We start from the raw sequence: 25,436 nt of genomic DNA, 5'->3' as shown, positions 1-25,436 counted from the left end.
GTAACCGGGGGCAAAATTATCAAATTTCTCGGTCTAACTTTTGGGGAACAAAATTGTAAAACCTCTTAGTCAAATCTTTGAGAAGAAAAATTGCCAAACCTTTGAGGGTGTAACTGCCAAGCTTTCAATTAACCTTTTGAGGCAAAAATTACTGAATTCTGGTTGGACCCTGGGGGCATATTTGAGCCTTTACCATTTCTTAGAACCCATGTCCTAAACCCCATTACAACCTAATAAGTCCTCCTAGGCTAAACGCGGTGAGATCTTCATCGATGGCTCTGAGCTCACCCGGCTACGATGGAACTTAATTATCAAGGCTTTGACACCATAAAGGCACGAACTACGTTTGACCTGATTCCCAACTTGGGATATGTAGGCAGCTTTCAAGCTCGGTCACACCACCCATCACATCTTTCCATCAAACCTCATTTTCTTACCATCATCAGGATAAAACTACGGTGTGACCTGATTCCTCAAAGGGAGGATACGTAGGCAGCTTGAAAAAAAAAAATACAACAAACTCGGTCAAAATAAGAAAAAAAATCATAAAAAAAGAAGATTCATCACTCATATCATCTCTGTCATTCTGCTTTCTTCCATTCCCAAAGTTTGAATCTCTTTCGATCTTAATCTGTCAGATTTCCAAATCCTTTTCTCACCTTAATGTTCATCCACTGTGCACTTCCTAATCTCACTAATAAACTCGTCATTCTCCAATCATTCTCCATGAAATCTGCCAACTTGGCCATCAACTTCATCATCACCTCTGGCTAAGATAAGTCTTTTATCTTAACCGAAACATCCCACCTTGTAATCTTCTATTGTTATCCGGATCCAGTGGCATGACTACAGTATTGAAGACTCAGTCAGTTATTTGTAGTCTGACATGATACATTGCAGAGTCCAAGTAAAACAAAAGAGAAAAAAAAAAGGAAGAAGAGAAAAGAAAAATAGATTCTCTCTCTCTCTCTCTCTTGGATTAAAAGGTAGTTCACTGATACAAATTCAATCGGCAAGCTATCATTGGATGATTCTATAATAACTGAGTTAGAGGTCAAGCCAAGTCGAGGGGCAAGAGAAGATTTGACTTCAAGAGTCACAAGCACAGATATAAGGTAACATGCATCAATGAACATGTCTTATCAACACAGAAGACCAGGGGGCATCAAGAAAGGGTGGTCTATGATTTGGGAAGGTGTTCATACAGATGATGAAACACATCTACCCATCCATTAGAAAAAAAATCATCAATCTCAGCCATCCGAAGGTCACCACCACAAACTCACCATACAATCCAACCATCCAAAAACCATTACCACAATCCATCATCAGCATCACTACTATTTTCATCTGAAATTCGGGCTCTCTCCTTTGCATGAACATAGCGTTAGGATTGTGCGCATGAATATATGTTGCAAATTGCATGTTTTTGTTTTACAGGGAATAAATCACCAAAGTTCACAAGCTCCTTCAATTAATAGCATTGAGACCATATAAGTCAGACTCATAAATTTGAATTTGCCGATTGAGTGCATTTTCACCCAACACCGAATTTGCCGATAGAGTGCATTTTCACCCAACATCGAATTTGCCAATAGAGTGCATTTTCACCCAACATCGAATTTGCCAAAAGAGTGCATTTTCATCCAACTTCGAATTTGCCGATAGAGTGCATTTTCACCTAACATCGAATTTGCCGATTGAGTGCATTTTCATCCAACATTGAATTTGCCGATTGAGTGCATTTTCACCCGACATCGAATTTGCCAATTGAATGCATTTTCAACCTTCGTGTTGACTTCTAGTCTAATCTGCCAAGTAGTGCCGATACTAGCTACACACATTTTTCCTCAAATAAGTGTATTTCTCCCCCTAGTGAGTCATTATTTTGTATTACTATTTAAAACCATCAAACCAACATCCACTGTCATTGTTGTTTGTCATAGTGTTATTAGTCTATTGCATCCATGTATCTAGGGGTGTCAATGGGTCGGGTTGGGCCGGGCCTGCCTAAACCCTGACCCTGACCCAACCCTGGCAGGGTCAAGAAACCCTCAACCCTGACCCGACCCAACCCGCCCCGGCCTGGCCCGACCCGACACTGATAGGGTCGGGTTGGCCCTGATTAATCCAACTCATCTAAGAAGGGTTTTTTTGGTTTTTGCATTTCTAAGTAGTGCTCTGCAACTTTTGCAGTTTGCACCAAAGAAATTATTTGGTAGCAGAGAGTCTTAAGCACAGTTTGCTGCTCCCTATCTGGGTACAGATGGGTGAAGTAAGTATATTACACTAGTTTCTGAGCAGAAATTTCTTGTCACTATTGATATCTGGAATATAATTTTTATTTGGGTTTTGGATGTAGTTGGTAATTAGAGAATTGAAGGGCTGATCTAGAAGGTATTTTTGACTCTAACATTATGGCAGGAGAACAAAGAAGAAGGAAAAAAAGAAGAGGAGAAGAAAGAGGTAAGAGGCACAGAAGAGAAGAAGAAGAAAGAAGAAGAAAAGAAAGAAGAGGAGAAGAAAGCTGAAGAGCCTCAGGAGATCGTTCTTAAAGTTGATATGTATTGTGAGGCTTGTGCTCGGAAGGTCGGCAGAGCCCTAAAAGGATTTCAAGGTCTAGCCCCATTTCACACTTCAATTCCCCTTCTCTGTATCAATTTTTTTTTTTTCAACTTTCTCTGTGTTTGTGTGGGGTGAGCGAGAGAGAGAGAGAGAGAAAGCCCTAAATTTTAATTACAGTAGCTTATGAACCCTTCTTCTGCAGTTGTTTAATTATTGCACAGAAGGATGAACTGAGATAGAGAAGGGGAGGGAACGAACGTACCTCTATGAGTGAAGAAGAAGGCTAATCGAGGTTCGGAGCTTGAAGAAGTATGAGTTTCGGATAAGGTGATTCAGTTTCTGCAAGTTTTGTGATTTTCTCAGCCTACATAAAACAAAACAAAACAAAATAAAGATGCTTATGAGAATCGAAAATTTTCTGAGTGATGCAAAGTTCAACTACTGAGTGAGTACTCCCTAAACTACCTTGATGCAAATCTGGGAAGGAGGAACCGAGGAAGAAGAAGGCTAGTTGAGCGGCGGCTTTCTCAGTTTCTCACTTTCTCGTGGATGAGGAATGAAGGGTGAAAAGTGAAAACGAAAAGGGAAATAGGGAATATGGGATTAGGGTATTTTGTGGGCATTTTGGTATTTTCATATATATAAATGTTTATAATTAAATCAGGGTCGGGTCCGGGCCGGGCCGGGCTAAGCCCGGGGTCTTAACCCTGACCCGACCCGACCCTGCCAGGGTCAGCAAAAAACTCAATCCTAACCCGCCCTTCGGGTTGGGAAATCAGGGTCGGGTCCGGGCCGGGCTCAGGGCGGGTTCGGGTGGGTTCGGGCCAGCCGGGCATTATTGACACCCCTACATGTATCTCTTGCAGGTGTACCATTTTGTTTATGTCGTCTGTCAGCCGATAGAGAGCCCCGTCAGACTATATCAGTCATAATGCACTGTAAGCTTTACATGTTTCTGTTGTAGCTAATCGTATGATGAATTACCTTGATTTCATCGAATGTCACTGTACACCGCCGTGATTTTATTGTACACCGTACTTCACCGATGGTTTCAAATTACCACATTCATGAGCAAGATGTGGGAAGTTTTCATTTTTGCTCCCCTTGTGCCAAAATTTGAGTCATTACTTTGACTTTCGTACACTGCGTGCCCTCAGTCAAAGGGGGGCATTCTGTAGACGGTGAATTTTGGCACCTTGGAAGTGTGACTCGACGATGATGATCAAAGCCCGACTAGCTTGCGTGGTGAACAAATGGTAAAAAATTACCAATTTACCCTTACCCCACTTTTTGTAACCAAACTATCCCAAGTAGAGCCCAAATCCCTAGGATAGCCTTATTTAACCATTTTAAGCCCACCTGTGAAATTTCACTCCAATCTGACACCTTTTGTCAAAATGACTATTTTACCCTTAACATGGTTCTCGGTATCTGGACCACCCAATTTAGTTCGAAACACTTTGGATGACCTCATTTGATCATATTAAGCTTTTACGTTAAGTTTTGGCCAATTTGGATAACTTTTGTTAAAATGACCATTTTGCCCTTGGCACGGTTTTTGGTATCCGAGCCACCTGATGTGACCCGAAACCATTTGGATGATCTCATTTGGTCATGTTGTGCTTACACGTAAAAATTCGTGTAATTCCGATATCATTTGGACCTTGATGGGTGTGAAAAACCATATTTTTATACTTTTCTCGATATCTATGCCATTTCGCGGTGAAATCTGACCCGATCATCCGTACGGATGGAAAGTAGGTGTTGAGACCTTCGTGACGATGTGTGGCACAGTAAAATCGGCCATCTGGTTTGGGAGATATTAGCATTTGAATGTGGACCTTTAAAATGGAATACAAAAATAAAAAAAGTTGACTGAACCGAGTCAGGCCGGGTTAACCCGACCCGGACCAACCCAACCTGCTTGGGCCTGTTGGCAGCCTAGCCATGTCGGCAACATAGGCTGTCGGCAGAGGCTACAAGGCCTAAGGCCCATGTGCACAGGCCATGGCCATGCACCTGGCCGCAGCCTGCCAGGGCACAGGCCACAGCCCGCCAGCCCCAACCCCCTTTCTTGTCAATCAGCATTGAATGCCCAGGGCTCATTCAGTCATTTTGTCGAACACATTTTGGCCTAGAAATAGTCTGTGTTTTGGAAGATTTATAAACCCAGGAAAATTCAGAAAAAATTACCTTAATGAATTTCACGATCCCCTCTTTCCATTTATGCCATATAAATCCCCAGATCAAGCTCCCATGGACATATAAAATTCCTCAAATACCCCTTGTTCACCACTCTTGCCATTCGGGGCAACCACACTTGGAGCGGATTTCGGTGCCTTTTGGCAATAATTCTGGCCATCCAAGGATATGTAAACTGAGCCCAGATATTGCCACGCTTCAAGGGTAGTTTTTATATATTTTTAAGTATTTTTATGTATTTCTTTTGATTTTCTTTAGCTAAAAGAGGTTGTTTTCAGTTAAAAAATCTTCAAAACTATCACAAGAATGATTAAATTCTGAAACTTTTAGGGAAGATGGTCCCCATTGTGCTTGATGCCCATTAATTTTTCCGAGCTCTAAACCATGTTTTATGTGACAGTTTTGCCCCTGTGAGTATTTTAGAATTTTATGAAATCTGAACCTGTGGGTGGGGATTTGGACAAAATAATTCTGACCATGTTAAAGATCTTGTTTTGATTAGTGGGAATGGGCTCTGGTTTGATCCAATTCGGATCTGTGATGGGGATTTTGTAGTTTTCTTTGTTTTCCCTTCTTTTTAGCATTTCAGAAAATATTAAAAATAGTATAAATGCATAAAAATTCACAAAAAAATTAATGGGATACATATTTCATCAGGATTGATTTTATGGGATCATTAATCACTGACATGAATGTTTGATCATTTTCATAGGTGTTCCCTACCATGTTAGGGACGTAGATATCATTTTTCTATTTGCTGTGAAAATCCAAGAAAATCAGAAAAAATATATTTTTAAACATGAAAATCTGTTTCAAGTTGTTTTATAATGTTTTCATATGCATACATGCCCACCATGGATCATAACCATGCGCAAAAAGTCATTCTTGCCCTCGGGAGCATTTTGGTAATTTACCAAATGCAAGCCCATTGTGCCATCCAATAGTCTCACTCGACATGTTTAGTAATTTCAGAATGTTTAATGACATATCAAATGCCTGAAATGACTTAAAAGTTCTTGTTCTAGCATTTTTACCACTTTGCCCTTAGGGGTATTTTGGTCATTTTGATCCTTAAGCCATTTTGTTTATCAAACTTATCCATGATATTACCATTGCCCTAGGATCTTAATAAATTTGCACAATTGACCCTATTTTTTATCATAGAGTTAGATTTTCTAACTTAGGTAAAATAAATCAACTAGATTAATTAGGGCGCATAATGTACATAATCAACTAACTTAGGGGTAGTAATTAGGATTAAAACATTAATTTTAATTAGCCTAATTAAGTCCATAAATTTCAACAAAAATAGTCAACACACAAAAAAAAATAGTTTAATTAGGTGCATAATACGTATAACACAACAGTATACAATAGAGTTTGGTTTAGGAAGACCGACCGTCGGTCGGGCGGTTGCTGGGTGCCTAACACCTTCCCAGCCCGTAACTTGACACTTACCCAGAGATTTGGAGCAGACCATCCATTGAGTCATTGGTGTTAATTTAGCACCCTTCTCTGAAGGACGGACACCATTTGTGGGTCCTAGACCCTGATCTAGGTGGCGACTCCCTACACCATCAACAATAATCCCCGCACCGCTCCCACACTCGGGTGCACCACACCAGAAAGAGGTCGCGGATCGATCTTAGTCCGTTGTACGTACACCAAGGTCAGCCCGACCAGCCCTCTGTGATTAACCTGTGAGGCATCCATCCCTTTTTCTCTTTTCTTTTCTTTTCTGGCTTATAGCCCGGCATATAGCCCATAATCACCATTCCGGTGCAAACATATTTCTTTTCTTTTTCATATATATGGTCACTCCCATAGGCATCCAACACCTTAACCCTTGTTGGCAAGGGTGCGTAGCACGGGTGATGAAACTCTAACCCCATGTCTATATGGCATCGTATGAGTCAGGCGGTGTCAACCGTATCTTATTCTACGGACTACCATAGGCCTCATTTCCAAGCTGGCTATGACATCTAGTCTAGCATTCACATGCAACATAGAGTATACAAACATAATTTCCAGCAGTCAACACAGTGTGTATTGAATTTTAAAGATTTATGAATTAAATATGTATCACAATATTAATATTATAAAATTGAATTCAGCATGTCATTTATGTTACATCTACATATGCGATGACATTCCACTCACCAGGGTCTAGTTCTACAAGTTCAGTTGCTGTTTCAGTTCCGACCGGTAACTGGAAGTGTACCTCGAGCGTAGGATAAAATCCTATAGTATAAATCAGAATTGTGTTATTTAATTAGTCAAATTGTTTTTGGATGTCCTAGTGTTGGTCTAGGTTCACTGGTCTGACTTGGAGCTCAGTATAGTATCACTTGGAATTCTCTGAGTCTTGCACTGGGCCATAGGGTCTATGTCCTGGTGCATCATCCAGAGATGTGGATCAGGGTCAAGTATGGTATTTTACCAGTGTGACATGTAGTACATGGTCCAGACAGTCTCACAATTCAGTCCCCAGGTCAGCAGTGTTGTTGGACCATCACTGGTAGGGTTGTAAGGCCATGTGGGGCCCACTTGGGTACCCAAAGTGTAAATAATTTTGGACAGATGTGAGGAGGGGTATTTTGGTCATTTACCACCTCCTTACACTATTCATGGCCCACTGGTGGAGGCCCACTGAGGCAGGACATCAAATCAACCCTTTTCCATTCTCTGGGCGATTCTCTGGGTGATGTGTGCATCGCCCAGAGCCTGTTTGAAACGTGAACAGGCTTCCAACCTTGGAATTTTTGCCATGGGCAATGCCTAGGTCGACCCATCTTGCATGTAGGGTTGTTGTGGACCCCATGAGGAGTGGTTTGCGGTGGTCCACATGGATCATGACCTGGGCCCACCATTTGGCTGCCAGGACCTGTCCAGCTAGCACAGAGAATAGCAGCCCAGCTGGGTTCCAGCTTATGGCCACGGTTTGGGTTGCATGCAAGGGTGATCCTACGCAAAGTAGGGTGGTTTAAGGCTGCTGCAACACAGGGCTAGGCCGAGAGCAGCTGTGTGCACAGATCTAAGCCCAGTTATGCTTTCTTGGTGCAACAGCAATGCGATCAGCACGAGACTGATTTTAGTCTCGAACGGAACAAAAATACATGAATAACCCTCGGATCTTCCATGCAATCTATTTGCATGTTAGATCTGTGGCAGTACAAGGCAGCCCCCAGGTGATCTGGGCTGTCTTAGACTAGAAACACCTCCAAAACACTGAGATCTAAGGAAATAGACAGAACCAGCATAGCAGCAGGTAAGGTCATGGTTTTTATACCTGAATCTGAGCTGAGGTTGTTGCTGGAGCTGAATGGATGCAGAGGTAAGCTTCCCTCTTCTTTCTCTTCTTGTTCTCCTTCCTTTCCTCTTCTTTTCCTTCTCTTTTCTCTCTTCTCACCCCATGATTTGAACAGTGTATAGAGTTCTAAATTTAGGATGGGGTCCTCTATTTATAGACCAGCCATAACTAGGGTGTATTTGGCAGCCTGGGCCCACTTTCAAGAATGCATTTTGGAACTAATTCTGGGCCATTCTGGCCACTCTGGTGGGGTCCATAGGAGTCTGAGAGTATGTGGTGGTTCCCAAGACTCCCATCTACCTCTGGAGGGTGTCCATGGTCTGTATGGATGGTCCCCACACCCCTGATGTTTAAAATAATCAGTTTTACCACTCTGGGCGATTCACTGGGTGATGTGTGCATCGCCCAGTGCATCACCCAGAGAATACAACAAAGCTGTAACTCACTGTGCTTGCACATGGGCTTGGCCCAGGGCTTAGGCTTTGTACCTACACCTTACCTACGGTCCAACACACATCTTTCCAGGTGTGGGCCCCACATTTATGGAGAGGAGAAATAATACTTGGAGTTTATGCAGTACATTATGCTATATGCAGTGCAACTGCAAGGGTCTGCAATCCATTTTTTGACAGGTATATGGGAGGACATCCTCGGAGGTTCTCCATTAAATTCAATCACTGGAGTGATACTCCACAGTGTGCTTGGATGCCATGTCAGGGGTTCCTGTCCTTTATTCAAATTCTTAGCCAGTTAGGGGCAGGTTTGACAAGGAATGTGGATCTAAGTTCGAGCAACTAGAGCAATGGAGGGAGGACACAAAGTAATGGAAGCAAAAAATCCAACACGTATACAGTTGGACACCATTCGAGAAGGCAAAACCTTCAACCACTTTTTTAAGTTATATCAGATTAGATCCATTAAATCGTGCCATTGGAATAAAGCATATATACTTATATGAAATAAATGTAAGGGAAAAAGAACTTTGTCTGGGAGTGTGGCCCACACCAGCACTCCCCATGAGTCTATCTCTCTGCTCCCCATTTGAAAAGACACCTTTGCCCTTTTGTTTTGAGGAGGAGAGAGCCATACACATGGGAGTGCTAGCGTAGGGCACACTCTTGAACAGAAAAACTACTTCCCTAAATGTAAATATACCCTATACTTGTAGGGAGCAAAATCCTAAGGTGGACACATCTAGAGGTGTGGATGGACTCTCAAGAGGTGGTGGAGTTACTAATGCAAGGAACAACTAAAGGGTAGCCATGACAAAACTATAATTTATTTTAGGGAGAAAGAACGCTACCAAGCTATGTAGTGTATGCTAGCGCCACTCTGTGTCTATCTCTCCCCTCCCTCCTATAAAATGACATATCTGCCCCTATTGTAGAATGATGTATGCATCAGCCCCATCAGTCCCACATAACTCTCATCTGGCATAACCATCACCAGACTATCCACCCTCCACCACTTATAATCCCATTGTATTATCTTCTCAGCGTCTCCCCTATTAGTTGTCTCACCCAATTACAAACACTCAGAATGTCAATAGACGCTCTCCAAATCATATCTAGAAGGTACCATTGGTCAAATAAATAAATTCTGAACCTGAAGGAGATTAGGACTGCCGGAGAAAAGTTGCCACTTGTAGTGGCAGTGCTCTTGAATAAAGTCTAAGCCATGAAATGTCTCAACAAGGACAACTGACACGATATCAGCTCCCTAGTGTTAGCATAGATATCTAATTACATCAATGATAGTAGCTGAAGCACCCCTTCCTTGGGGATCATAGCAAAAGACGAGCAATGACATAAAAAAGGAATGCATCGTCTCGATAGCCTAAGTACCTCTCTATCTCGTGACGTCAAGCAACGAAGAATCTCATCGCAGCATGGATATCAATGGTTCCCCCAAACATGAACCTTGAGCTTCCTCTGTTGTCCAAGTGAAGAACTCGAGTACATCTCGACAACTATCTCTCCCCAGCACAAAGCAGTAGGTTAGTCACTCAAAAGAATACCTCATGCAAGCCCAAAAATCCTCATAGGTATGGCATATCTTTGCGTGTCCAAAGCGAAAGACATTCTATTCGGGGACCCAAAATCGAGCTACCACTACTAGCATCCCCAACGATGGGAACATGGCACACAGTTGCTTAAGAGATCTTAGGCCAACCTCTCTTAATACCTCTCACTTCTCGTATCGCATGTCGAAGATCCACCCCCTTAGCACTTCATCCATGATGGTGATGCACATTGTACTTACTTTCGTATAAGGTGAAAGAAAAGGTCCCACTCTAGTGAGAAAATGGCTAACACGGTCTATAAAATGGAAGGGCAGACAATAAAGAAGGAAGGGAGAAGACTCACTGAAAAATGGGAAGCGAGTTTGCTGCCAAAGTAACCTATCATCAAGACCCAGCTGCTTAAGAAACCCACCAATCTGCTCCAAAGCAACTCAAGGAAGCACAAGTAGTAAGGAGGAAGTGAACCTACCTCCACTTTTTAAAGAGAGGCTTGCACAGTCCACAATTGCGGGCGTGATCCCACACCCTCATATGCGGGGTTACACCTGTGAGGATCTGTTCCTTTCCGGGAACCGCACGTGAGGGGGGGGGGTTTGGTGTTCCCCCCCATGTGCGCTTGGCTCGGAATGGGTTTGGGGTCATGCTCCTCGGTTGGAGAGAGAGAAGGAATGCATCTTCTCAAATGGTTATGATTTATCAAGGGATGGGGGTCATACAATTAAATGAAATGGAGTCGCCACCTAGGATTAGGGCCTAGGACGCATTGGTGTAGCCCCATGAAGGGCTACAGGACTTCGTTTGGTCTGGTCAGAGATTCGGGGTAAGTGGTCAGGTTACGAGAGTGGGAAGGTGTTAGGCACGCACCTCGCCTGGCAAAGCCAGTCTTTCTACTAGATGCTGGTTTTCGAATATTCTTCCTTCATAAATGTCCTATTCTCACATGTACGACTAGAATGATGCGCAAACTGCTTAATTAAATTAACTACTGTACACTATGCAGTTATAATTTAAAGGTCTACATTGCTACGGAGTTAAAATGCGGTGAAAGAATTAAATACCTATATGCGTTTAAACTAATGCAGTTATACGGGACGAATCGTGTCCCCCAGCTCAGGTGGAGGCAAAAGAATGGTTTTGTCCTTTGTCAGACAGATTAATGGCGTCGGAAAGTAGTTACCTGGATATCAGACAAAATAACAACGTTGGAAAAATATTTGGGGAGTACTTACCCAGATGAGGGTAGCGTAACGGCGTACGGGTGTCGGGTGCTGAAACCTCGGACAGAATAACAGCATTAGAGAGCTTCAAAAGCTAGGCTTCTTCAGATATCGGGCAGAGTAACGGTGCATGGGTGTCGGATACTAGGACCTCAGATAGAATAATGGCGTCAAAAAGCGCTTTGGAAACTGGGGATTAGGACATCGGGTAGGGTGACTAGGCTATGGAAGGCTTCGGGGTTTTGGATAGAACCGGGTTAGGGAAGTTGGGTCTGGAGGACCCGAACTTCAGACAGAGGGACTAGGCTCGAAGGCTCAAAATCGGACAGGGGCAGGGCCATAAAACTAGGAAAAAGGAAAAAAACTGAAAAAATGGAGCTCTGGGGTCCCCCCTCTCCTCCACTTAAGACCTTGTTGAAATGAGGGGGGCTATTTATAGGCAAAAATCCGTCTGGTGGCGCCATGGGAGTTTTGGTGGTCTATCGGACAGAAAAAACTCATTTTGGGTACCCTGGCGACGCCGTGGCCCTGGGCGCGGTGCTGCTGTACGGCATCGTGGAGGGGATATTTCCCTGGCTGCAACACTACCACTAGGCGTGGCACTGTTGCGGCTGGGCGCAGTGCTATCGGGCGGTGCTACGGCCAAGCGCGGTGTTGCTAGCCAATGCTGCGATCGAGCGGGGTGCTGCCAGGGGATGCCGCGGCAGCGAGCGAAGCCACTGGGTCAGGGCTTTAAGCGTGGGCGTCATGGGGGGTCATTTCGGGAATGCGGGGGACCATGGGTGGAAACAAAATAAAATAGGGGGTGTCCGAGTTACCCCGAAGGAAAGGAGTATTTAAAGGGCATTACCAGTCTTTCATGTCTAGTTGTTGTCATCGCTGGGGGGTGGCAAAATTCAGCGTCTACAGTTTGCTCCTCTTTGGCCGAGACCTGTGCCAATAGCCGAAGGGCAAAGACAAAAGACCTCTTGATTTTGTCACAGGAGCATGCATCACCGCCACTTTGCTCATAGGTGGCGGAGTTGAACGATAAAACTACGTCTCAGTAAACCATTCAACAAATCTTCTGAGCAACTACTACCGTCGCTTTGCTCATAGGTGACGAAGTTTTGAACAATAAAACTCAACTCTGCAAATCTCTCGGTGAATGATAAAACCTATCTCGGCAAACCATTCGATGAAAATTCTTTTTGTAATTCTGAACACCAAAACCTATCTCGGTAAATGGGTGATCAAAAAGGGCAATGGCTTTGGGCAATGCTCGATTAGAAAGGCATATTGACCAAAATTTTCCTTTGGGACGTACGATGAGATGGCATTGTGACCAAACAATGAGATGGCATCGCACCCAAATGATGAGATGGTATTGCGATCAAACGATGGGATGGCATCGCGACCAAACAATGAGATGGCATTGCGACCAAACGATGAGATGGCATCGTGACCCAATGTGATGAGATGGCATCGCGATCAAATTTTGAATGTGCAATGATGATATGGCATCGCGACCAAATTTTGAAATGTGTAATGATGATACATGATTGCGACCTGATTTTGAAATGTGGAACGATGAGACAACATCATGACCAAATTTTGAAATGTGCAAGGATGAGACAACATCGCAATCAAATTTTGAAATGTGCAATGATGAGACGGCATCGTGACCGAATTTTGAAATGTGTAACGATGAGACGGCATCACGACCATTTTTTGAAAACGTACGGTGAGATGGCATTGTGACCACTTGGAAAAAAGGTACGATGAGGTGGCATCGCGACCAAATTTTGGAATACATACGATGAGATGGCATCACGACCACTTTTTGGAAAACATACGATGAGATGGTATCATGACCACTAGGGAAAAACGTACGATGAGGTGGCATCGCGACCCACTTGGGAAAGCAAGATGAGGTGGCATTGTGACCAAATTTTGGAAAACATACGATGAGGTGGCATTGCGACCAAATTTTGGAAAATATACAATGAGGTGGCATCGTGACCAATTTTTGAAAAACGTACGATGAGATGGCATCGTGACCAATTTTTGGAAAACATACGATGAGATGGCATCGCGACCAATTTTTGGAAAAAATATTCGAAGAGATGGCCCCGTGGCCAATTTTTTCATAGTGCATGGTGAGGTGGGCTTGCAACCCAATTTTTATTTTTTTTTTGCGACGCTGCCGGTCCTGCGCGTTGCCACACGGGGCAGCGAACCTGCATGGTGCTACCACGTGGGGCCGCAGACCTATGCGGCGCTACCACACAGGGCCACGGACCTACGCGGCACTGCCACGCGGGGCCGTAGCCTGGGCCGCGGTGCCACCGGGCGTGTGCCCATAGCCCGTGGGGCCGCCAAGTCCAAATTTATATAAAAGAGGGGGGGGGGGGTGGACCTCATTTCTCACCTCCCCCTCTCCCTTTGCTTGGTTCCTTCCCTTCTTGGGCTCTCCCCTCTCTCTTCTTTCTCTCTTCCCTGTTTTTCTCAGTCTTCTCTTTCTTCTTTGTTTTTCCATCTCTCTTGTGAGCCATTTGCCATGTCTTCATCCAAATGTGGTAGGCTGTCATCTTCTTCCTCTGAGGTGTTCGGCGACCTGAAGGCGGAGTGGTACACGGGCAGTATTTTGGTGGACACCGTGTTCCACAAATGCTGCACCATCTGGGATCAGGCTCTCAAGAAGGTAAGTGGTGCTCACCTTTTCTTCTCTTTTCATGCAACGCATGTTCTTGTTTAGTATTTGATTTCCGCCCAATATGTTGTAGGAGCTTTATTCCCCTGGTTACAAGAAGTATTGTCGTACCAATAACGTCTTGTCATGGTACTCGCACCTTCATCCTGCCGTGAGGGAGAGGGTGGACTTGACTGGTTTAGGGCTTACTGCTCAAGTAGTTGAGCCAAGCTAGATACTCCCATAGTTTATGCTTTGGCGAACTGCTGGTGGCCGTCGACCCATTCATTTCACCTGCCTACCGGGGAGGTAACCATCACTCCTCTAGATTTCTTCATGATTACAGGGATCCCCTTCACTAGGAAACCTGTTTCTGTGACTCCCTCCCTCGAGACGAGGTCTCTCAAGGATATTGAGAAACTCCTGGGTTTTACAGTGACCTCCCGTGTCATTCTTTTGTCTTCCCTAAAGGAGTGGGATGACCGTGTCATTGATGACAACTCCCCCAGGGAGTTATTGGACCAGGCTGCTAGGAGTTTTCTCCTTTATCTTGTCTCCAATGTTCTTTTCTGTGACGGGCGAGGCCACACAGACACTATTCTTGCTTGTTTCTTTGAGGATTTTCATGAAGCAGCATCCTTTAACTGCGGCGGGTCTGCCTATGCTCACTTTCTGAGGATGTTGGATCGTCTTGCCTTCGGTGCTCCTGGCTTAACTGGCTACGCCTATGTTCTTTGGGTATGCTTCGCTCCCCTGATCTCTCTTTTTTTCTTTTAGCCTTAAATATTCGTTTGGTTCTTGATATTTCTCTCATATTTTCTTGATAGGTTTGATGCTATAAGGTTCTTGGGATCCATACCCCTGGCCTCCCTGATGAGTTGGCTCCTTACATTCCCCGAGTGACTCGCTGGGAGAAGGTTAGGTGTTCTCTTACCGAAGAGCTGCAAGTACATCTTCAGCTCAATGATTTGGTGGCTACCCAGGTAATGATCAAAGAAACTTCTCTGAGACTTCTTGTTCTTCCTAAACTGATTCCTCTTTGCCTGTTTAACTGAAATGATTCTGTTGGCAGATCCGTTGGCAGCCCTACGATGAGGAGATTTTGTACCCTGCTGAGTTGGAGGAGTACCGGTTCGCTTGTGGGCTTGTCCGGAAGCAGATAGCCTTTGAGGGCCCTTCTGGGGTGGAGTTGTACCTTAGAGGGAGTGTGACCCGACAGTGGGATCCTACTCAGGTGGTACCTCGGCCTCCCCCTACTCATATGCGTGCTCCTCTCTTATCCCCTGACATCGAGGCCTTGAGGGCCGGGATTGCAGCTATAGAGCTGATTGTGGCAAACTAGGATTACCAGGACTACCTTCATCGGGAGATCGTCTGTGTTCGCTTGACCCGGGAGGGTCCCGTGGTATTCCCTTGAATCTTATCTCCTTTTGTGACATTTTCCGTCCCTCTCTTTTTCTTTTGAAACTGACAGTCTTGTCTCTTCTTTTCTTTCTTCCTTTTTGTAGTATCCAGGTCGCCGACTGATTCCTGGGGAGTACGGATTGCCTCCCTCACGTGGCTGCAGTGTGAGCTCTCGCCCTTCCCATGCTACCGGTACTGACTTGCCTATTGCGTAGATGGGCGATCCCATCCCAGGGTACAGGGGGTGGACCATCCCTTCTAGGTTTGACATCAGTCTCCAGACCGTCCTCCCTGCCTATTGAGTTCCCGATCACGACTTTGTGCTCCTGATTCCCTTTGCTGGGGTACGTTTTCTCTTATTTTTCTTTACTTTATGATTAATTCCTTGATCCTGGTTGACTTTTGCTTGGTGTCATCATAACAGATTAGTGCTGAGAGATATGCTGACATGCACCGGATGCAGGCGAGTGTGGACGCCGAGTTCTAGGAGAGGATCCGTGACATCCAATGGTTGGTGAGTAATTCCTCTTCTGTATCTTTTGATGCTTTCCCTTCTTTTGGAATCTCTTCCCCTTTTTTTCTTTTTTTCTTTTTCAAAGCGATCAGCTTCACGAGATGAGGGAATCTCGGGACCACTTTGAGCATTGCTATCGGTGGAGTTCTGAGGTGAAGCGGCAGTATGCTAAGGAGAACGGGCACCTTCGAAGGGAGCTTGCGCGTGCATGACTTTTTCGATTCCCATCCCCGGTGCAGGGTGATGCTGATGAGGATGATGATGATGATGATGACGACAGTGACGATGAGCACATCCTGAAGGCCAAGAGCGAGGTCGGATCTTTTGGTGGCGAGAATTAGTCTTCTCCCTCCCCAAGTTATTGAACATGTTCTCTTTTTTGTATGGATTCTTAGAGTGTTGTTGGGATTTTTTTTTAGATGTTGTTTGGATGTTGTACACTATATATATATATTTTTATTTTATGTTATGTACATAGTAGGTTAATTATTTTAAAATATTTACTTCTTTTTTTTACATGGCATAATCCTAAACGTCTTTCATTTAACCCCTGATGGTTAAAGGTTATATGCATGGGAATGGTAGAGCAACGGACAAGAGGGTACGACAACGGAAAAGAGAGTGCTGGAAACGAAACATAGTCTAATAAGGTCACCCCTCAATTACATGTTTCATCCATAATTCGTCCAGTAGATTCACGATCTTCAGCGTTAACTCTTTTGGTGGTTGAACTTTCGCCGTTGCTTCTTTTAGGGTCAAATGACATCGTGTAGGTACAAGATGAGGCAGGTAGAAGGTGGTATGAGTCAAACCCATCAACCACACATAATCACCATCTGGAATTTTGAACATCGGGGCTTCTGTGTTCCACCAATGGCAGTTCCATTGAATCTTCTCATCCATTCTTTCTTTCAATATTTCCTCCAATCCTTGATCGCATGAAATCGTATCGTTTCTCTTTGGGTTCGGAAATGCTTCAAATGCAGCGTGGCATCAGGTGTTGGTTGGACCAATCGTAGCCTTTCTAATAGCCACATTTGCAAAGTTGCAGGGGATCCTGCACAATAATCTGTGCCATACTTTTGGGAAGCACTCATGTCGTCCAGACCTTTGAAAGTCTCAGGTAGAACTGTAGGGGTGATATCACATCCTTCGAGAAGCTGTTGAACAACGTCGACCACTACAGGGAGAACACCTTTTCTTGGGGTGCGCAGCAAGTATCTCCTAATCATGCAAAACAAATATGCTTTCCACCTGTTCTCTTGCCGAGTGTTTCCGACACTTTCTTGTTTGGAAAAGATTCTTGCTATTTTCATAATGTCAACTCTACCATATTCCATGACCTTCTTGACTTCCCTCTTGGGCCATTCGAAGAAATCTTGCAGCTCTTCTTCATAGTTGTTGCGTAGAGGGGGACGAAAAAGTCTTCTTGATGGCGGTGAGAGAATGAAAGCTCGAAATTCTTTAATTATGGGGGTTATCTTCACATCTCCAAATCTGAAAACGTGCAGTTCAGGATCCCAGCATTGGTATACTTGCCGAAGCATGTCATGATGGATCTCCACATACATAATCCCTGTAAGGATCAGGAGATGTACATCTTCCAAAGCAGTTGGACCGTTTGAGCTCATGTCTACGGTCCATTTATGTAAAGTCTCGTCAAGAGTTGCTTTCTTTGGGGGATGCATATTGCCTGTACCCAACCAAAGAACTCCTTAGTAAACTGGAAAAGATTTCTCTTTTTTTCTTTTTTCTTTTTTGGACTCAAGGAATAGTCAGCTCCTACTAATAACACACAATGAGATGCCGGATGGCAGATTTTTGTTGGACGGCGGGATTTTTTTGGATTGGTGATGGAAATTGTCGGGTGACGGATTTAGGAATATGCCCATGATAAAGGGTTAATGTGACCGCACTTGAGCATGCCAAGTTGCCTAAGTATCCTTTGAAATGAATCAGGTCAAATGTAGTTCATGTAGACCTGACGGCTACATGAAATATTTCTTGAGTTATTCCATGTTGACAAGGCCCTTGACATCTTCTCCATCAAGATCCACAAGTCGAACAGCTTGCCTGGTTAGGATTTCCTTTACTTGACAAGGTCCGCTCTAATTTGGCCTGAACTTGCCCCTTGGGTTGTGGACAGGTGCCCTTTGCTCACGAAGAACTAAATCTCCTTCTTTGATGTTTTGCGGGCGAACTCCTTTATTGAAGGCTCTCGCCATTCTGAGTTGGTACTTCTTAAGGTGATCCATGGCTTTCATCCTTTTCTCATCTAGCAGGTTAAGCTCATCATGCCTTTTCTGCATCCATTCTCCTTCTGGTAATTTGTAGTCCATCAATACTCTGAGGGATGGTACTTGGATTTCCACAGGTAATACTATCTCCATTCCATAGACCAATGAAAAAGGAGTTGCCCCAATAGAAGTTCAAATGGACGATTGATAAGCCATAACGCATATGGAAGCTTGTCTGCCCAATCTCTATGATTATCAACCATTTTTTGTAATATGACTTTGACATTTTTGTTGGCTGCTTCCACTGCTCCGTTAGTCTGTGGTCTATAAGTCATAGACCGGTGCCTTTTGATACCAAATTTGGTGCAAAACTTATCCATTTTTCCCAAGAAATGTGCTCCTTGATCAGACATGAGGGCATGTGGCACTCTGTATCTGCATATGATATTTTCCTTGATGAACTTTGCTACTTTCACAGTCGTCAAGATGGTGTAAGACTGTGCTTCCACCCATTTGGTGAAATAATCTACGGTGACGAGGATGAATTCATGTCCGTTGGACGCTTTCAGTGTCACCTTCCCTATGATGTCGATGTCCCATGTGGAGAATGGCTAGGGAGCATTCAATGAGTGGAGTTTTGTGGGAGAATGTGGCTAATGTTGGCCAATATCTGGCACTTGTGACGTCTTTTCACGAATGTGGCACAATCTTCTTCCATGGTTGCCCAATAATACCCCAATCTCAGGATCTTCTTGGCAAGCATTCTGACATTCATATACGTTCCGCAGATTCCCTGATGGAATTCCTTCATGATTGTTTGAGCTTGTTCCTCATCTACACAAAGCAGTTGTATGCCATCATAAGATCTTTTGTACAACAAGTCTCCCTGGAGCATGAACTGCGTGGCAAATTTTCGTAGCCGCTTCTTTTCACCCGCAGTGAAATGTTCAAGATACCTCCTTTCTCTGATGAAGTCAACTATGGGTGTGAACCATACTTTCCCACCAGCTATCAAGGCATTCACTGATTCTTCATATGCCAGCTCACATCTCTTGTCTACCAGAAATGGTCGGATCTGGGTGTCTGAGCTGCATTCAACCATCGAGGCGAGGGTGGGCAAAGCATTTGCAAATCTGTTGTTGACCCTTGGCAAATATTCGAATGTAATTTCTTCAAAGTTTTTGATCATCCCCTCCAAGTGTTCTTGATAGGGTTCCAGCTTTTCATCTTTCGTTTTCCATCTCCCTTGAGTTTGATAGATTATGATTGACGAATCCCGATAAACTTTCAACTTCTTGATTCTCAATGCCATGGTGACCCCGAGGCCAATCATACATGCTTTGTACTCTGTGATGTTGTTGGTACATGGGAATTTTAATTAGAAAGTAGAAGGGAGATGAAGATCTTCTGGGGTTATCAGTAATATTCCGGCCCCATATCCCCTCTGATTGGTTGCGCCATCAAAGTACAACTGCCACCAATCTTTGCATTCTTCTTCTTCCATGCATGCTAAGTCCTCATCCGGGGTAATATCTTCTATTCGCGAATTCGACTCCACCGGATGTGCAGCTAGGTGGTCTGAGACTGGTCACCCCTTTATAGACTTCTGATTGACATATGTTATGTCAAATTTTGATAATAACAACAGCCATCTGGCCATCCTTCCAGTTAGTACTGGCTTTTCAAACAAGTACTTTATCAGATCCATCCTTGAGATGAGTTGGATTGGATGCGAAAGCATGTAATGCCTCAATCTTTTAGTCACCCAAACCAGGGTAGTACATGTCTTCTCCAAAGGAGTATAGTGAGTTTTGTACTCTAGTAGTTTCTTGCTCAAGTAGTAGACTACGTGCTCTTCCCCATTCTTCTAATCAAGCTGTGTTACCATTGATCCCATTGCCATTTCTTTAACGAATAAGTGTAATAGTAGGGGTTCACCCAGTATCGGTGGGACAAGTACTGGCGGATGGGTCAAGTACTCTTTTATTTTTTCGAACGCCTCTTGGCACTTATCATTCCATTTTTTTGGTTCTTCTTTTCTCAAGAGCTTGAAAATGGGTTCACATGTTGTGGTTAGGCGTGCTATGAACCGGCTTATATATTGGATGTGACCCAAGAAACCTCGGATCTCTTTTTCTGTTTTTGGTGACAACATTTCTATTATAGCCTTTATTTTGTCGGGATCTACTTCTATTCCTCTTTCACTGATGAGAAATCCCAGAAGCTTCCCCGCTGTTGCTTCGAATAAACATTTTTTAGGGTTCAATTTGAGCTTGTATTCTTTTATCCGCTCGAGAAACTTTCTAAGCGCCAGGAAATGCCCCTGTCGGGTGATCGATTTGACAATCATGTCATCCACATACACTTCTACTTCTATATGTATCATGTCATGTAGGATGACCGTAGCTACTCTTTGATACGTTGCTCCTGCGTTCTTCAGACCAAAGGGCATCACCTTGTAACAATAGGTTCCCCATGGTGTGATAAACGATGTCTTCTCTCTGTCCTTTGGACACATGCTGATCTGATTATACCCAGAAAATCCGTCCATAAATGATAATAGGGCATGCTTTGCTGTGTTGTCTACTAGCAAGTCAATGTGAGGCAATGAGAAGTTGTCCTTTGGGCTGACTTTGTTGAGATCTCGAAAATCGACACACATCCGTACTTTCCCATCTTTCTTGGAAACTGGGACAATATTGGACAACCATTGAGGGTATTATGCCACTTGGAAAAATCATGCATTCCACTGCTTGATGACTTCGTCCCTGATCTTTTCACTCCATTCAGGCCGCATTCTTCTGGGCTTCTGCTTAATAGGCTGAGCACCTGGATAAGTGGGCAGTTCATGCTGTACTATCCTTGTATCGGTGTCTGGCATAGCTTCGTAAGACCATGTGAACACTTCTTGAAATTTTTTTAACAGGGCTGTCATCTGACCAACTTCCTCCTTATGTATGATATGGACTAGTCTAAGTTAGTAGACATGTCTATGGCCTCCTATTAAAGGTAAATGTAGAGGTTGTGCGATATGACCCCGCATACGCCGACAGGACATTATCAAGCTCGTTATCACATGGTTATCTATATTTACCTCTATCTAGATACGTTAAGATATGGATAATGAGAGGGCACTGCGGCAATGGGCCATCTTTCATGATTTCATGATTCTAACTAATGCAATAGGTAAATGCATGACTTTGGTGTATGTCAGCCGACAGGATCTGGGCATGACACCCAGGTGGCCAAAAATATTGGAAGCCCATGAGGCGGACAGATTAGTCCACACTACCACGGTGTGTATAATGACTCCCAACAGAGTAAGTTATGCATACAAGGGTTGTAGGTATCCAATTCATTTTTTAGGTCATGAGGGAGACCTAAATCATGAAAGATCATTGATGTATATACTCAATTTTTATCAATGGTTATTAATATGCATGTGTTTTTACTTGTACATGTGTAGATTTTTATTCAATGGCTGCTGTTAATTCCAATCTGTTAACACTTATTAGTGAATACAAACTAAATGGTATAAACTATGTCGATTGGTACCAGAGCATTAAATTGCTCCTAACTATAGAAGGACTTTACACAGTTCTTGATGAACAAGTTCCTCCTCAACCTGACCCAGATGATTTTTAGGCATATGAGGAGAAGTGGGATTTCCTTAAGGGGGACTCCAAGGCATCATTTTATATCCTAGAATTATTGAAGAAGTCAGTACTAGACTTAGTCAAGGATATATGTACCCCAGGCAATAAAATGGACAAGCTTGTTGAATTGTTCAATAGGCAGTTGACACATGCACACTCTGGCAGATCCATAACTACAAGATGTCCCAGGGGGTCAAGTGATGGACCATGTCTTGAAAATGATTAATTTATTCGAGAAACTGGAATCCATGGGGATCAGGTTTGAACTGCGATACAAGACTGATTTGATCTTAGCATTACTCACCTCTGCCTATGCATCCTTTAATATGTCCTACAAGATGTCAGATAAGGAACTGGAGCTCACCGAGCTTGCCAATGCACTGGTAGAAGCGGAGGCCACCTTAAAAAATGATAAGGCTGAGATCCATGCTACTGATTTGAAGCCTTCTTCAAATGGGAAGAAGAAGAAAAAGAGAAATAAGGATAAGCCCTTGAAACCCAAAGGTGGGAAGTCTAGCAATAAGAAAGCTAAAGACAAGTGCTTCTATTGCAAGAAGGAGGGTCACTGGAAAAGGAACTATAGTGCATTCCTGGCTACTGTGAAAGACAAGAATCCAGATGATACAGAGGCTTCTAAAGAAGTTACATGTGATGTTTACATTCTTTACGTGTCTAATTTGTCCTTTGAACCGATCATGGTTGGTGGATAGCGGTTCCACTGTTCACATTTGCAATAATTTACAAGGGTTCCATGAGACAAGGAATCTAAAAAGAAATGAGGTGTGCCTTCGGATGGGCACTGGAGCTGAAATCATGGCGATGGCTGTGGGAACTTTTATTTTGAATTTTAATTCTGTTAATTTAGTTTTAAAGGATTGTTATTATGTACCCTCTTTTAAGAGGAAAATTATTTCAGTTTCAAAACTCGTCCAATGCATGGTTAAACAAATGTTGAATTGAAATATATGGTTGCCATGAGTCATCCTACAAGCGTTGAGATCCAAAAGCATATAAGAGATTCTCAAGAACGTGCACATACATGAATTTTCAGCCTTGCGCAGTAAGTTTTTTTTTTTCATTTCCTATTGTTAACTCTGAGATCTGAGGAAATTCTTTTTTTTGGTGAAAGGGCCTTTGTATTTACTTGTTCTTCAAGTTCTTAAGAGTCCATATCGCATCCACTTCCATGAAGTGGAGTTCAGCCCATGGGCCATGAGTGGATTTTAGGTCCATGCGACCTAATGATGACCAATTTCGTGTCCGGTTTAGTCCGGAGCCCATTTCTCAATTTCGGTTATCTTTTAAAAATAGAGTTCGACCCATGTGTTATTGCAAGTCAAGCCCAGTTCATCGTTTCAGCTTTGAATTGTGGGTTCAGCCCACTGAATGTGGGATTAAAATACAGCCCACAAAGGTTCATGCTTATACATACATTTGGTATGGGCCTAAGCACACCCGTTGGTGGACATGTCATTTAAATATGCAGTTGTATTTTTTTTTTCTTTTGTCACAAACTCTTTTTTCCCTTAATATCTCACACGTTTGAATCAATAGTAAACATGACTTCATTTGGATGAGTTCATTTTAAAGATCAGCTTCATACTGAGACAGACGGATAGCTATATACTGAGGTTGAAGCAATTATAATGAGCTGAATCCATAGTTCGAAGCTAAAACGATGAACTGGGCTTGACTTGCAATAACACATGGGCTGAAACAATTTCTTTTGATTTTCAAAAAGTACAAAAAAAAATCTTTTGTGAAGCTCGACAGTCGAGACAAGATCTGCAAAAGAGATCATCTCCTTTCACTTGTAAAAGATTTCTCTTTTCACTTCTCTTGTAACAATGCTCGTTCCATTGATCTCCTTTTTAAGTGTGGGGCTTGATAAACCAAAAGTACACGGGCCAGTCCAGAGATGCCACATGTCCTGACCCAAAGGAAAGGCTGGCCCAAGCCGGACCACAATAGAACTCATTCGGAAAATCTAATGAGGAATAGACCCAAGAAGTCATCCAGAGACCAAGTCTTCCATGCAAGCCAACGAGGTCCAACCATGACGTCACCAACAAGGTCTACGTCATCCTTTGACCAGACGGACCTTATCCCCAAAGAGAAGTAATCCTACCCGGCCTCAAACATCAAGGATCGTTATCCAACACGTGAAGAACACGCATATCTATCAATGTAGGATTCTTGACTGAGCTCAGAGGTATACCTATTGTTGCTTATTCTTCTACTTAAGTTGATATGTTATACTTTGTTATTGTCGTGTCTTTTTTTAGCATTCTACTGCAGTCCTTGGCTTTCCATTATATATGAATTTTTTTTGGAATTCTCTTTTTTATTCAATTATAATTGGCCTCATTTACTTTCTTATATATGAGTCTTTAGCTCAAATAGGTAGAGCACTTGGGGATTCCCCAAGAGATGATGGTTCAAATCCATCAAGGCTCTTGAATTTCTTATGTCTAATTTTTATGAATTCTAATGGTATTAGTGTAAATGACAATTGTCATATATGTAACACTTTAGAACTGAAAATATAGACAAAAATGTTGAAAAGCCATTGGTATTTTTTTTTCTATTAGGATCCACTTGGGTCTGATATTTGGATCAGTTCTCTTAGTCGACACGTCGATGCATGGGACTAGTGACAGACTGACAGGAGAGCACTTCGTGATTCCACATGGTGGTTCAAATCTATATATCAAGACTTATTGAATTTTCTAATATTAATTCGATCATTCTTGATCTTTGATCCAAATCAATTAGCTTACATCAACCGGGTCTAGAAAACCAAGTTTGTTTTTGCTGTCTAAATTATTTCCAAAGCTTCATATCTTGGATTTTCTTCAAGTTGCAGACATGGAACCGATAGCCCCCACTCGTGAGCTTTTATTTCAACCATTCTACAAAACTCGAGGTCGAGTTTTTCTCAACACCAGGGGAATTGACGTAAATATACTACCTTGGACCGACCCAAACCCAATTGGGTATCCCAACCAAGATGAACCGATTTCCAACCATGTTCCGGTTCAATAGGATATTTAGAATTTATTTTATTTGAGAAAGATAGTGACTTTAACACGTGGTGCTAGTCACTTTCGCTTAAGGTGCTAGTCACTTTTGATATGGTGCCAGTGAATGCAACTTAATCGTCCATTGGGATTCTTTGTAGAGAATATACTAAAACCTTGACGATTATCGCTCAACCTCTATAACTCTCCGTCGATTTCTAGTGCTCTCTTTGCACTCGGCCTCTGCAACTCTGTGGCTTTGGCTTGAACTCTGGTGCTCTCTTCACGCTCGCCCTCTGCAACTCTCCGTCCTGGTGCTCTCTTCACCCTCGACCTCTGCAACGCCACAAAGATACTGAATTCTCTCTCTTTTTTTTTTTTTTTACCATTTTCCCTTGCATTTTTTGGCGTTTTTATTCCTGCTCTTGAACTCTCTACTGTTCAACAAGAGTTCTGTTTCTAATATGAGAAATTTTAAGTATTTTCTGAAATTTTGTGTGCTTCCTTTGATTTGTATTTTTGTAATTTACACATACAGAGTCTGACATATGGTTTGGTTTTGTGCTGGTTTCATAGTTCAGATGAATTAACATAACCAATTAGATAAGGATGGACCT

The 25,436-nt window shown here is 43.1% G+C and overlaps 1 long non-coding RNA gene across 1 annotated transcript; it reads left to right on the top strand.

The window, feature by feature from the left end:
- The first annotated feature begins 2,465 nt into the window (after positions 1 to 2,465).
- LOC122660078 lies at positions 2,466 to 24,468 on the top strand. Its single transcript, XR_006332614.1, has 5 exons — positions 2,466 to 2,617; positions 7,592 to 7,596; positions 10,554 to 10,559; positions 14,001 to 14,004; positions 24,454 to 24,468. It is a non-coding gene; the product is annotated as an uncharacterized LOC122660078 (long non-coding RNA).
- The last annotated feature ends 968 nt before the right edge of the window (positions 24,469 to 25,436 follow it).

The sequence above is a fragment of the Telopea speciosissima genome, chromosome 4 (genome assembly GCF_018873765.1).
Source record: "Telopea speciosissima isolate NSW1024214 ecotype Mountain lineage chromosome 4, Tspe_v1, whole genome shotgun sequence".
Taxonomy (NCBI): Eukaryota; Viridiplantae; Streptophyta; class Magnoliopsida; order Proteales; family Proteaceae; genus Telopea; species Telopea speciosissima.
Note: the sequence above shows the minus strand (reverse complement) of the source record. Positions and strands in the feature narration are given on the sequence as shown.